The sequence below is a fragment of the Oryctolagus cuniculus genome, chromosome 11 (genome assembly GCF_051225735.1).
Source record: "Oryctolagus cuniculus isolate XC-2025 breed Fujian yellow rabbit chromosome 11, ASM5122573v1, whole genome shotgun sequence".
NCBI lineage: Eukaryota > Metazoa > Chordata > Mammalia > Lagomorpha > Leporidae > Oryctolagus > Oryctolagus cuniculus.
The window spans coordinates 22,462,806-22,477,759 of NC_142877.1; the positions used below are offsets into that span (position 1 = coordinate 22,462,806).

The 14,954-nt window shown below is 48.2% G+C and overlaps 1 protein-coding gene across 12 annotated transcripts in view; it reads right to left on the minus strand.

Moving 5' to 3' along the window:
* Nucleotides 1–14,341, minus strand: part of PHF20 (PHD finger protein 20) — a 141,637-nt gene extending 127,296 nt beyond the window's left edge. For 5 of the 12 annotated variants that reach the window (XM_089306849.1, XM_089306852.1, XM_089306847.1 and 2 more), the window contains exon 1: nt 13,851–13,965. The gene's annotated coding sequence lies outside the window, so the exon portion shown is untranslated. Of the gene's footprint in view, nt 1–13,850; nt 14,016–14,317 lie in introns of those variants that run through there. The other 7 variants (XM_089306850.1, XM_089306841.1, XM_089306851.1 and 4 more) reach the window with 5 other exon arrangements.
* Between the last annotated feature and the right edge of the window lie 613 nt (nt 14,342–14,954).

Consider the following 14,954-nt stretch of genomic DNA (forward strand, 5'->3'; position numbering starts at 1 on the left):
GCTCCAGTGTGCAGCTTGTCTGTAGGCTGTGGACTTCAGAGTCTAGCTCTGCAGTGAGTTTTCTGTATACCACCTCTTTTTGAGGGAAGGGGAGGTTCTTTTTATTAAATACACCTTAGCTGTTCTTACATGATTTCTGAATTGAAGTACCACCGTATTACATTTTTTATCACCATATTACAAAGGAAAATGATTTGAAGATGGAGCCATTATCTGATACAGCTGCCAAAGATGTTTTCTTGAATTACAACACTTTCAATATCTGTGACATTTTAAAGATATAAAAATTAAATTTAATAGACCATTAATTTCCTTATTCTTTAAATATTAACTTTTATTTCTGGCCTTTATTATTAAAACCAGGAAATGGCTAACATTTACGGAGTATTTACCACATGCTAAATCCTTGACAAATGTCTCATTCCCAACACAGAGAAGTTGGTGGTAGTATCCCATTTAAAAACAAAATTATTATTTGTTTCAAAGGCAAAGTTAGAGAGAGAGAGAGAGATCTTCCATCCACTGGTTCACTCCCCAAATGGCCGCAAAGGCTGGAACTAGGCCAGTCCAAGGCCAGGAGCCAGGTGCTTCTTCCTGGTCTCCCATGTGGTGCAGAGGCCCAAGGCCTTGGGCCATCTTCTGCTGCTTTCCTAGGCACATTAGCAGGGAGCTGGATCAGAAGTCAAGCAGCCAGCACTCAAACCAGCACCCATATGGAAGGCTAGCATCACAGGCAGTAGCTTAACCACTACACCACGTCAGCCCCCAATAGTATTCCATTTTACAGAGGAGGAGTAAACAAGAAATTTAAAGTAAATAAGTAACTTTTGCCCACGGTTATCCACTTAGGTGTAGAAACTAGGATTATTTTACCTTTACTTACTTAAAAAACAGAGACCGGGGCCGGCGCTGTGGCGCAGCGGGTTAACAACCTGGCCTGAAGCGCCGGCATCCCATATGGGCGCCGGTTCGAGACCCGGCTGCTCCACTTCCAATACAGCTCTCTGCTGTGGCCTGGGAAAGCAGTGTAGAATGGCCCAAGTCTTTGGGCCCCTGCACCCACGTGGGAGACCTGGAAGAAGCTCCTGGCTCCTGGCTTCAGATTGGCGCAGCTCCAGACTCTCTCCAATTGGAGAGTGAACCATTGGATGCAAGACCTCTCCCATTCTCTCTCTCTCTCCTCTCTCTGTATAACTCTGACTTGCAAATAAATAAATAAATCTTAAAAAAAAAAAAAAAAAAAAGAGACCGACACAGAAAGCTCTTCTATACACTGGTTCATTTCCACAAATGCCTGCAAAACCCACGGCTGGACCAAGCAGAAACCAGGACCCAGGAACTCAATCCTGGTCTCCCATGAGGGTGATAGGGACCCAAGTACTTCACCCACAGTCTGCTGCCTCCCAGGGTGCATATTAGCAGGAAGCTGGAATCAGAAGCAGAGTCAGGACTGGAACCCAGGCACTCCAATATGGGATGCAGGCATCCTGGGTGGCATCTTAACCCCTGCACCAAATACCAGACTCAAGACCTGAGATTTGAGCAGCAGAACTTCCTTCAAAATAATTTTTCTTCTTCTTCTTCTTCTTCTTCTTTTTTTTTTTTTTTTAGAGAGATAGATAAAGAGAGAGACCTCCTATCCATTGCTTCATTACCCAAATGCTGGGAAGAGCTGGAAGCCACGAATTTAATCCAGGTCTTCCAGGTAAGTAGCAGGATCCCAACTACACGAATCATCACCACTGCCTCTGCCTCCCAAAGTCTGCATTAGCAAGGAGTAGAATCAGAAGCCAGAGCCAGGGGCCAAGTGTGGTGCAGTGGTTTAAGCTGCCTCCTGTAGACCATATGGGAAGCCTGTTCAAGTCTTGGCTGCTCCACTTCAAAAACAGCTCCCTGGGGCCAGCACTGTGGCAGAGCGGGTAAAGCCGCCGCCTGCAGTGCTGACATCCCATATGGGCACGGGTTCGAGTCCCGGCTGCTCCACTTCCTATACTGCTCCCTGCTATGGCCTGGGAAAGCAACAGAAGATGGCCCAAGCCCTTGGGTCCCTGCACCTGCATGGGAGACTTGGAAGAATCTCCTGGCTTCGGATCAGCACAGCTCTGGTCGTTGCAGCCAAATGGGGAGTGAATCCGTGGATGGGAGGCTCTCTCTCTCTCTCTCCTTCTCTCTGTGTAACTCTTTCAAGTAAAATAAATAAATCTTAAAAAAAAAAAAAAAAAGCCACAGCTCCCTGCTAATGCACCTGGAAAAGCAGCAGAAGATGGCCCAAATGCTTGGACCCCTGAGACCTACATGGGAGACCCCCAAATGAAGTTCTGGCTTCAGCCTGGCCCAGCCCTAGTCCTTGAGGCCATTTGGGGAGTGAACTGGCAATTGAAAGTCTTTCTCCTAACTCTGCCTTTCAAATAAATTAATTAAAAAAAAAAAAAAAAAAAAGGCAGCAGCAGCAGCAGCCAGAGCCAGTAATGGAACCCAGAAACACAAATACTCTGATGTGGGAAACAGCTTCTTAACCAGTATCTTAGCTGCTAGGCCAAACGTTGGCCCCTATATGGCATTTAAAAGCAAGGCCTTTGGGATACTTGAACACCAATGTTATTACCAGATTACTATTAAGATTTTCCATGTGAAAACAAGGAAGAAAAACTGACCATTTATCTCTGATGGACACTACTGATAAAGTGATGGATGAAACAGACATAAACAACCACAGCCCATGGGATGAATTTTTTTTCCTCTCTCTTCTCAACCTGATGGAGAGAATTTACATTTTGTAAGATGAAAAACAAAATACACACACACACACTCAATTCTTTGTGGATTATCAAACTTTGATAACCATATAAACTGGTTTTTCTTATTCCCATGTTTCAGTTAGCAGAGTAATATTTCTGAGACTGCCAATGATCAATGTGAGGCAGCTATGAAAACACTTGTCAGAGGAACCCAAAGTCCAGTTAGGTCAAGTAACTTGCCATACTGGAACATTTGCCTCCAATGTCCATTCCACAGTGAGAGGTCAGTGGTTTAACCACATGCCCAAGTTACATGTGGCCACAGAGAGTGGCAGCTGCTGAAACTCAAATTCAGGCATTCTGACTCTAAATCCCGGGTGCTTACCACATGACATGCAGCCTGGACATGAAAGGCAGCCTTTGTAACTATCTTGCCTTCCGTATTGCAGATATTAAAGTGTCCCGGAGTCACAGCATAACCAATTTCCTACTCATCAAAACACACTATACTGCAAGCACCTCTTCATAGGACCAAGGACAATCAAGCAACCCAATCCAGCCATGTCCACAAGCCTCAAAAAAGGCAGAAAAAGGGGCTGGCGCTGTAGCACAGCCAGTTAAGCTATGACCTAAGGCACCGGCATCCCACATGGGCACTGGTTCAATTCCCAGCTGTCCCACTTCCAATCCAGCTCCCTGTTAATGTGCCTGGGAAAGCAGTGAAAAACAGCTCAAGTGCTTGGGCCCCTGCACCCACGTGGAAGACCTGAAAGAGGCTCTGGGCTCCTGATGCGCTCAGTTCCAGTTGTTGTAGCCATTTGGGGAGTGAACGTCAAAGATCTTTCCCTGTGGCTCTTCCTCTCTCTGTCTATAACTCTGCCTCTCAAATAAATGAATAAATCTATATATATATATATATATAAATGGTTAAGCTGGTAAATTTTATGTGTATTTTACCACACAAAACACTGAAAAAAGAAGGTAGGAGGGAGGGAGGGAAGGAAAGACAGACTGACAGGAAAGAGGCGGCTTGTGCTGCAAGGATTCTACAGTTAAAGAACATTTGCATGGTCAGGAATGAAACCTGAAGTGAGGGTGGCAAAGTGCCTCAGCTCTGAGTTCCAGGCTGCCACCTGTTTGATTCTGTAATTAAAGTAATTTATTCAAACCCAGCAGGGGTGGGGAACCTTTTTTCTGCCAAGGGCCATGTGGATATTTTTAACACCATTCATAGGCCATTCAAAATTATCCACTTAAAAATTAGCCTGCTAAATCCTCTGCCTTAAGGCGCTGGCACACTGGGTTCTAGTCCCGGTTGGGGCGCCGGATTCTGTCCCGGTTGCCCCTCTTCCAGGCCAGCTCTCTGCTGTGGCCAGGGAGTACAGTGGAGGATGGCCCAAGTGCTTGGACCCTGCACCCCACGGGAGACCAGGATAAGTACCTGGCTCCTGGCTTCGGATCAGCGCGGTGCGCCAGCCACAGTGCACCAGCCGCGGCGGCCATTGGAGGGTGAACCAATGACAAAGGAAGACCCTTCTCTCTGTCTCTCTCTCTCATGTCCACTCTGCCTGTCAAAAAATTAAAAAAAAAAAAATTAGCCTGCTATAAAAATTTATTGAATTTTGAGTCCTGCCTGCAGTTACCTTGGCAGGTCTGGACCAAATGATTTTGCAGGCCTTAAGCAGCCCATGAGCCAGACTTTCCCTACCCCTGCTAGAAAAAATGTAAAGTAGCTGTGGACAGAGGCGGTAAGAGCACTAGAGGCCGGCACCGCGGCTCACTAGGCTAATCCTCCACCTAGCAGCGCCGGCACACCGGGTTCTAGTCCCAGTTGGGGCACCGGATTCTGTCCTGGTTGCCCCTCTTCCAGGCCAGCTCTCTGCTGTGGCCAGGGAGTGCAGTGGAAGATGGCCCAAGTGCTTGGGCCCTGCACCCCATGGGAGACCAGGATAAGTACCTGGCTCCTGGCTTCGGATCAGCGCGGTGCGCTGGCCGCAGTGCGCCAGCTGTGGCGGCCATTGGAGGGTGAACCAAGGGCAAAAAAAAGGAAGACCTTTCTCTCTGTCTTTCTCTCTCACTGTCCACTCTGCCTGTCAAAAAAAAAAAAAAAGCACTAGAACTAGAGGCAACAAAACCCGAACTGCACCCAGGCTCTGGTTTTTAGCTAAATGACCGCAGGCAAGTTACTTAGTCTCAGTTTCCCCTCAGTTAGAGGGGATAATAAACCAGCTATGAGGATTCAATGACATCAGAGTGCTCCAAAAACATTAGCTATGGCTATCATTATTGCAAAATCCTTACAGTTCCAGGACAGGGTTCTACAACCTAGAAATTCCAACACCTGTGCACAGGTACAAGCAAGGAAGGCGTATCAATCCATCCACCCACGGACCTTTACCAAGTAGGAAACAGACTTCTTGAAAATCAGGTCTCTACTTGGACAGAGAGTTTAACTACTGTACTTATCTAAGATGCCTGGGAGTCAGCCTTTAAAATCCCAGGCATGGGATAAACTGTCATGAAGTAAAAACTCCATTTTAAATCCTTCTCTAGGTCCCACCTCTCCCTCTTTCCCAAAGTTCACCAAATCAAGCTCTGTCTCCCTTTCATATAACTCCCCTATTTGCACTTGGTGACTGATACCAGGCTCTTAAAATTTTACAGAATTTTTGCAGGCCTATTACTTTCATTATTTAGCCAAAGAAAGCAAACTACAACTGGACCTAGCCCAGGATATACCAAAGTTGTGAAAGTATTACTACAGGCCGGCGCCGCGGCTCACTAGGCTAATCCTCCGCCTAGCGGCGCCGGCACACCAGGTTCTAGTCCCGGTCGGGGCGCCGGATTCTGTCCCAGTTGCCCCTCTTCCAGGCCAGCTCTCTGCTGTGGCCCGGGAGTGCAGTGGAGGATGGTCCAGGTGCTTGGGCCCTGCACCCCATGGGAGACCAGGAAAAGCACCTGGCTCCTGGCTCCTGCCATCGGATCAGCGCGGTGCGCCGGCCGCGGCGGCCATTGGAGGGTGAACCAACGGCAAAAAAAGGAAGACCTTTCTCTCTGTCTCTCTCACTGTCCACTCTACCTGTCAAAAAAAAAAAAAAAAAAAAAAGAAAGTATTACTACAAATCAGAGTTTCAATTTTGATTACCACATGTTATCAAGTTATCCTATGGTTAGTCAGTCAAGAACCTATGAGAACCAAATTGAGATGGGTGTTTGGACTCCTGGTTGGGACATCCACATTCTGTAATACACTCTCTGGGTTCAATACCTGCCTCCAACTCCTGACTCCAGCTTCCTGTTAATGCAGATCCAAGGAGGCAGTGGTAAGGGCTCAACTAACTGGGTTCCTACCACCCAACCCAGTCCAGGCTGTCATGGGCATTTTAGGGAGTCAACCAGCAGACAGGAGCTCACTCCCACTTCCTCTTCTCCCCCTCAGTGTTCTGCCTTTCAAACAAATAAAAATGAATAAAACTTAAAGGGGGGGGGCTGTTCTCACTAAAAATAAAGAAATAAACCTGTAGGCAGTAAGACAGCACCCACTTCTTTACCCCAGCTTATAATCCAATCCAGAAGAGTGACTAAACATACAATATTTTGGCTCAAAGAATGTTTTGTAGCATAGCAAGTTACATTGCAGCCTGCAAGGCCGGCATCCCACATGTGTCCAAGCTGCGTCACTTCCAATTCCCTGCTAAAGCACCTGGGAAAGCAGTGGATAATGGCCCAAGTGCTGGAGCCCCTGTGCCCACGCGGGAGACCTGTAAGAAGTTCCTGGCTTTTCGCTTCAGAATGGTCCAGTCCTGGCTATTGCAGCCTTTTGAGGAATGAACCAGCAGATGAAAAATTTTTCTGTCTCTCCCTCTCTCTTTCTGTAATTCTGCCTTTCAAATAAACAAATACATCCTTATTAAAAGAAACAAAGAAAAATGTGCGGTAAGTGTTTAGTGCAGCAGTTAAGACGCTGCTTAGAATGCTCACATCCCATATCATAGTACTTGGGCTCAAGTCCCAATTCCAACTTTCTGTTAATGTGCACCTTGGCAGGCAACAGGAGATGGCTCAAGTACTAGGCTTTCTGCTACCTATGTGGGAGACCAGGATGGAGTTCTAGGCTTCCGGCTTCAGCCTGGCCTGGCCCCAGTTGTTGCAGGTATTTTGGGAGTGAAACAGCAATCACTTATGTCCCTTTCATCTCTCTGACTTTCAAATAAAATAAATTATTTAAAAAATTTAAATTTATTGAAAAATTTTATTTAAAAATGTGCATCCAGTATCGTAGCGTAGCTGGCAAGGCTGCCGCCTGCAATCCATATGGGCGCTGGCTGGTGTCCTGGTTGCCCTACTTCTGATCCAGTTCCCTGCTGATGACCTGGGGAAAGCATCAGACAAAGGCACAAGTGCTTGGGACCCTGCCACACACATGGGAGACCCAGAGGAAGCTCCTGGCTCTTGGCTTTGGCTCTGGCTATTGTGGTTACTTGGGGAATGAACCAACAGATGGAAGATATTTCTTTCTTTCTCTCTCTCTCTCTCTCTCTCTCTAACTCTTTCAAATAAGTAAATAAATCTTAAAAAAAAAAAAAAAAGGGTAGGGCCAGTTCTGTGGCATAGCAGTTAAAGCTGCCGCCTGCAGTGCCAGCATCCCATATGGGTACCGGTTCGAATCACAGCTGCCCCACTTCCTTTTTTTTTTTTTTTTTTTGACAGGCAGAGTGGACAGTGAGAGAGAGACAGAAAGGTCTTCCTTTGCCGTTGGCTCACCCTACAATGGCCGCCACGGCCAGCACGCTGCGGCTGGCGCACCGTGCTGATCCAATGGCAGGAGCCAGGTACTTATCCTGGTCTCCCATGGGGTGCAGGGCCCAAGGACTTGGGCCATCCTCCACTGCATCCCTGGCCACAGCAGAGAGCTGGCCTGGAAGAGGGGCAACCGGGACAGAATCCAGCACCCCGACTGGGACTAGAACCCAGTGTGCCGGCGCCGCAAGGCGGAGGATTAGCCTAGTGAGCCGCGGCGCCGGCCTGCCCCACTTCCAATCCAGCTCTCTGTTCTGGCCTGGGAAAGCAGAAGAATAGCCCAAGTCCTGCACCCAGGGGAAGACCCAGAAGAAGCTCCTGGCTCCTGGCTCCTGGCTCCTGGCTCCTAGCTTTGAATCAGCCCAGCTCTGGCCATTGTGGCCATTGGAGGAGTGAACCAGCGGATGCAAGACCTCTCTCTCTCCCTCTGTCTCTGCCTCTCTGTAACTCTGCCTTTCAAATAAATAAATAAATCTTTAAAAAGAAAAAAAAAAGTACACATCCTCCATATTACTTCCTAAGAAGAGGAAGGGGACAAAATTCAGGAGGTAAAATACACCTTTGAGCCCCTATTTCTAGGCAGCATTGACATCTTTTTTTTTTTTTTTTTTTTTTTTTTTGGACAGGCAGAGTGGACAGTGAGAGAGAGAGACAGAGAGAAAGGTCTTCCTTTTGCCGTTGGTTCAACCCCCAATGGCTGCTGCTGCCGGTGCACCGCGCTGATCCGATGGCAGGAGCCAGGTGCTTTTCCTGGTCTCCCACATGAGTGCAGGGCCAAGCACTTGGGCCATCCTCCACTGCACTCCCGGGCCACAGCAGAGAGCTGGCCTGGAAGAGGGGCAACTGGGACTAGAACCCAGTGTGCCAGTGCCACAGGCGGCAGATTAGCCTATTGAGTCACGGCACCGACCAATTTTAATCACCTTTAAAATCCAGGAAGAAGTAACCAGGTAGCTGATTCCTAGAGATATGGGAGATTTTAGGGAAAGGGGTCTAAAAGCATTGCACCTCAGTTTCCCAATTCCAGCCAAAGGCAAAATACCTACTTCCCCTTTAAACCACAACTACCAGGCACATTAAAATGCTTGTGTCTCATTTCAGATTATCTGGGCTCCATACCTGTCTCTGGCTCCTGACTCCAACTTCCTGCAAATGCAGAGACTGCAGCAGCAATGACTCAAATAACTGGATTCCTACCAGCCCTGTGGGAGGCATGGGAGGAATTCTGGACTGAATTCCTGGCTTCCAGCTTTGGCTGGCCTAGTCCTGGCTGTGGTCAGCATTTGGGGAGTGAACCAACAGATGGGAGTTCTTGGCCTTCCTCTCTCTGTGCCTTAAACAATCATGTTTTTAAAAATAAAAACATTTTCTGCTACCTCGGTACTAATTCAAAGCAAAAAGAAAGCTGGGTGTGGAGGGGGGAAGACCTTTTTAAAATACCTATCAGATAAGAGTACTTAATAGTAAATGTAGTTTGTATACAAAATACAGCCTCTCTCTCAGTGATGCAGGGAAGGAGAAAACATTGAACAGAGAACTCAAGACCTCTGGGAGAATTTTTAGGCAGTTCTGAATGAAATACAGCCTAGAACTGCAGAGGACATGAAGTCAAAAGAATGCTGAAGTTGGGTGTGAGGCCAAGTTGGCCGCCTCGGCTAGGAAAGGACAGTGGCACAAGTTGATGCGGACAAGGCAATGACTGGCAGACTGCCCAACAGAGCACGTGAAGGAAATCAGATCTGCTATGAGCTCCCACAGACAACTGGGTTTCTAAGCAAGGCACTGACAAAGACCCAGAGCAGAGCAGACCTCGGATATAATCAGTCCCTCAGTCCCTCATTTTACAAACGGGGAGGCAGCCCAGTGGCAGTGTTAAGTGACTTGCCTGAAGTCTCACGTTCAGTGGAAAAGTTGGGACTAGAGCCAAATCCAGATCAAATCGGTTACTGAAAATGATCCGACATTCATGTGAGGGAGGGAGAGGGAAAGGAAGGGCCAGGGACAAATGGACAATCAAGGCTGTCCTGATTAGAGCTGGGAATAGGATCATGCTGGAAAAGGACTATGACAGGTGACAGTCAGGGAAACAGGTACAGAGGATCCCAAGATATTCAGAAAGGAAAACTATTGGGGTCAGGACTATGGCACAGTGGGTAAAGCCGCACCTGAAGTGCTGGCATCCCATATGGGTAACCAGTTCAAGTCCCAGCTGTTCCACTTCCAATCTAGCTCCCTGCTAATGTGCCTGGGAAAGCAGTGGAGGATGGCCCAAGTCCATGGGCCCCTGCATCCACGTGGGAAACCCAGGCTCCTGGCTTCAGATTAGCTTAGCTCTGGCTATCGAGGCCATTTGGAGAGTGAACCAGCAAATGGAAGACCTCTCCTTCTCTCTCTCTCTATCTGCCTCTGCCTCTCTGTAACTTCTTTTCAAATAAATAAATCTAGAAAAGAAAAGAAAAGAAAAGAAAAAGAAAAGGAAAACCACAGAGAATTAACAAGGTAAGTACAAATAGGTAAGCCATGATCCCCACCAAAGAATGTCCTCTGTCATCTGCACCCCCCCCCCACTGCCTTTGAGGACCAACCCCTTAGGAGACAAGCCAGCAGTTTCCATTCAGGATCCAGGCACCTACTTTTACCTCGGCCTTTCCAAGGCCCAGTTCCAAAACCCAGAAAACCAGACAAGTCCATCCAGCTCCCTAATGCACCCAGGAAAGCAGCGGAAGATGGCCCACATGCTTGGGCCCCTGCGCCCACATGGGAGATGCAAATGAAGCTCCTGGCTCCTGGCTTTGGCTTTGGCACACCCTTGGCCACTGCAGCAGCAATTTGGGAAGTGAACCAGCAGACAGAAAATTCTGTCTTTCCCTCTCTCTCTCTAACTCTGCCTTTCAAATAAATCTTAAAAAAAAAAAAAAAAAAAGCTAAATGTTAGAATAATTAAATAAGTATAATTAATAGTCTTCAGAAGGGGCTGGCCTTACATAAACTTTAAAGGATGTATATCTGGATATGCAGACAGCATTGTGGTATAATAGGTTGAGCCACCACCTGCAATGCCAGCAACCCAAATGGGTGCCAGATGGAGTCCGGGCTGCTCCACTTCTGATCCAGTTCCCAGCTAGTGCACCTAGAAAAGCAGTATAAGATGGCCCAAGTCTTTGGGCCCCTTGCAAATAAATAAGTCTTTGGGCCCCTGCACCCAAGTGGGGAACCCAAATGAAGCTCCTGGCTTCAGCCTGGCCCAGCCCTGGCTGTCATGGCCATTTGGGGGATGAGCCAGCAGATGGAAGATATCTATTTCTTCTCACTCTGTACCTCTGCCTTTCGAATAAATAAAATAATCTTAAAACAAAAAAAGGAATGTGTGTCTGGATAAAGGAAAAAATGGAAAAGCATTACACCAGCATAAAGCTAACTGCCTTCTTCCTATTTTCAGAGAAATCTTTGGCTTTGTATATGGAACCTCACTACTCAAAGCCTAGATGAGTAACATTAGCTCCACCTACAAATTAGAAATGCAGACACCTGGGCCCTAGTGCAGATCTACCAAATCAGAATCAGCATTTTATCAAGACCTCCAAGCACATTCAAGTTTGAGAAACACTGAAACTGAATACTTTAAGGATGTGTTATAGGCAGGACACAGATAAAATATCTAACAGTCAAATAAAAAGACAAAGTTCCTGTTTATTTTCAGCACACCATATTTTATTAGGTACTTCTTAGACCTCCAATGTTTTTTATAAATTTAGTACTTACTAATGACCATATGATCTCAGTGTGTGATCTGTTTCACTTCCTGAAATAACACAACTTACTTCCAGGGCTTTCATGTATAGAATATCTTAGTTATTCTGAAAATACAATGACAATTAATTTTATTCAGGTTCCAACACTGAGTTCAGAGCAATTCTCCACAAGCCCCATTAATTCCTACAGGTTCCTGGAAGTATCATTAAATCCCCCAGCATCCCTAAGAAGCAGGTGCTTGGCAAGCATCCAGCTTCCAAATGAGATTCAGAAGGACGCGGTCCTGAAAATGCAGTATTTTCCTGCCTTGTCCTACTGGTGGAGCTTCTCAGACCCAAACTCTCCCCCACTGAGGCCTCACACAGCTGCGCATTCAAGTACTTCCCCAAAGAGAGAAAGGTCAGAGGTGTCATTATCCCCAAAGCACTTGAGATTCCAGCTGTGAAGAAATTAATCTGGTTGGGAGTTCAGGCTAAGAAGCCCCCTAGAAAGATCTGGAAAGGCAGAGGGAAATACAAAAGAAAGAACCTACTGGGAGGCTCTTAAGAGACAAGAAGTCCCAGATATCTGCAGACTTGAAAGTAGGTAAAGGTAAGGATTGGCAGATACTGGAGAGGATGACAGGGAGGGAAAAATATCTATCCCCCTCTCACATAAAAAGGACCAGAACAAAGAGTGTCCAAGAAAATTCCTTCAAGTGACTTATTTTCTCGATAAAAGGAAGAAAGCCAAGATAGGAAAGAAACTTAAGGGCTAGAAGCAATACAAAACTAGAAAAATCTCGAGGGTATTTTTTTTTACTTAATACCGGTAGATAAAGCAGAGAAAATGAAACCAACCTAACCAGAATCTGACAGAAGCAAACCACCAGGAGGACTAATTATCCTATGAATAACCAAAGTAATGCAGAGGTTTTCCTTTCATTTGACTCCAGCGCTGGGAGGCCAGGCAGGCCTGGATTTAAGGCCACCTCCACAAAAGGGGAAGAGAGAAGGAGATCTCTATAGCCACTCAACAAGCAGCTCAGTTTCCAAAGGGAATGAGAAACAAACAAACAAACAGCCTGGGGATGTAGCAAGCCGAGAGAAGAGGGCTGTCCGCAGACGAAAGATAGATTAGACATAGCAAACACATGTGCAGGCACCCTTTGAAGAGGGATCCTGGGATGGAAGTGGGGATATTCATCAGGTCTGACTATAGGAAGTGTGCACAGAAAAAAAGCCACAGACGCAGAGAGAAAGTGCTATGCTGAAAAGAGACAGGAAGAGGAAATGGGTGCCCTGACCAGACCGGAGAGCACCTAAAGGGAAATGCGGCTCCAAAGAGGGAAGGAATGGAAGGAAAGAAGCTACCCTGGATGGCAAAAAGCCAGAGAGGTAGGAAGGCAGGCCCAAGAACCACCTGAGAATGAACTGGGGAAGAAGCTGTGCACCCCAGCTGTATGCAGAACCAGGAAGGCAGCCACATCCCAGAGGTCGTGTAACTACAAGGGGTGCATTTTGAACATCCGGAGGACACAGGAAACACTCTCTCAGATATGAAAATCAGTCTCTCTTGAAAAAGGTGTTAACCCCAAGAACACAGTAACTAGAAGAGGCAGCAAACTCCCTTATTTATGAAACTGGAAATACGAGCTCACAAACTTTAGGGCATGGATCCCATTTTTTATAGACTCTAGAAATGAGGTGCACCCCCAGATTTGAAGGGCTGAGGAAAGGAAATAATCCCTAAACTTAAGAAATTCTGGAAAACATGTTCTCAGATTTGGGGCCAGAAACAGACGACTACTCCTTGGAGTATATCCCAAAACTCTGGTGACTGATCCCATATTTGAGGGACCTGGTAACGAGGTGAACCTCCAAATTAGAAACAGTGCGTATTCAGATTGGAAGGAATCGTGAAACAGGAACTGTGCGCCCAGTTTGAGGGGCTGGGGAAATGAGGTACTCCCTCAGTTTGGGGAGCTTTAGAAATTATGATAAAATTCCAGAGTTCGAGCTGAAAAAGGGGGTGCATGGCCCAGATTTTTAAAAACTACAGAAAACGGGACACTCCCATATTCGGGGTCTTGAGAAAGGGGCGTGCTACCCAGAATAACATGAGTCAATAAAAGAAACCGCGTCCTCAAAGCACAAGGCAACAACAGCGGGTGGTGATGGTGGCTCCCAGGGGCCAGACCGCCCAGGCTCTGCTCCTAACCCTAACCCCCACCCCCCCACTCCCCCACCCCCCCACGGCCCGCTCCGCGCCCCGGGCCCGCACCCCACGGCCCAGCCCCCTCGGGCGGCGCTGATTGGCTGCGGCCACCGTCACTCCCGCGGGCAGCCCTGGGCATTGGGCGCCGCTTGCACGCCCGCCACGCTTTCAGCAGCGGTCCCCGGGCCTCCCTCAGGGCTGGGCAAGCGGAGGCAAGCGGGGAGCGGGGCCGGGCAGGGGACCGGAGCAGCGGGGCCGTCCGTCACCGCTCCCGCCCGAACGGCGCGCGCGCGCGGCGCGGGCCCGGCCCGACCCGGCCCCAGCCAGCCGGCTTCGTCTCGCCGCGCCACGCCGCGAGCTCACCTCACGGCCCCGCTCCTGCTGCGCCGCTCCAGGACCAACCGACAGAAGGACTCTGCGTGCCGCGCACCACGTGACCCCAGGGACGCGCCCAGCGTATCCCCCGCCCCCCACACACACGCACCATCGCCACCACCGGGTGACGCAGCGCTCCAGCTGCCCCGCCCTCGGCCCCGCCCCGTCCAGTTTCCGTGGCGACGGTTCCAGAAGACCACGCCCACTGCCCTGACGCGCGGGAAACCAGGCCGACCGTCCACGGGACACACGCGAAGTCCGCCCTCAACCGTAACTGCACGCGAAGGCCGGGTGTAGACGCTGTCCGTCACCTCCAAACCGGCGCCACAAGGATGTAGACCACTATCACCTCTCCAAAATGACAATTCCCCCATAGGACCCCAAAGCTTTTCAAAAGCAATCCTATACTCAAAATCCTTTTCCCTCTTCCTCTAAATTAAGACCTGAATCCTCACCTCGACTTCCTACCAGGTTCTTCAACATCAGGACCTGCCTCTTTCTTGTCCTCACACATCCAGCTGCCCCATACTCTCAGCTCTTTTCAAGCCCTTAAGCCCGAAGGTTCTTTCTCACCTCAGGGCCTTTGCACTCACCCCTCCCCTGCTTTGTGTCAGTAACTGCTAGGAAATTGCAGCTGAGAAAAAGGAGCTATATGTTTGTCTCCAGAGACCAAGGTCAAAGTCGCTGCAAGAGTCTGAGATGTTTCCCTGATGGGGATCTGGCAAGCCCCCAGGAGAAATGCTAAACGTTCTTTCTGAGGGCAATGACGACTTCTCATTGGAGAGACAGGGCAGCCACATCACACTTTTTTTTTTTTTTTTAAAGAAAAAAAAAAACTGTGATTGCTTGAAAGGCAGACAATCAGAGAGACAGAAGCAAATCTTTTATATCTGCTGGTCTGATTCCCAAATGCCCACAATAGCCCAGCTAAGCCAGGAGCCAGGAATTCAGCCAGAGTCTCCTAAGTGAGTGGCGAAAACCCAAGTACTTGGACCAGCATCCGCTGCCTTCCAGACATGTCAGCAAGACAGGAGGCAGGACTGAACCCCAGGCAATCCTATATGGGATGCAGCCATCCCAAGCTTCTGCTTA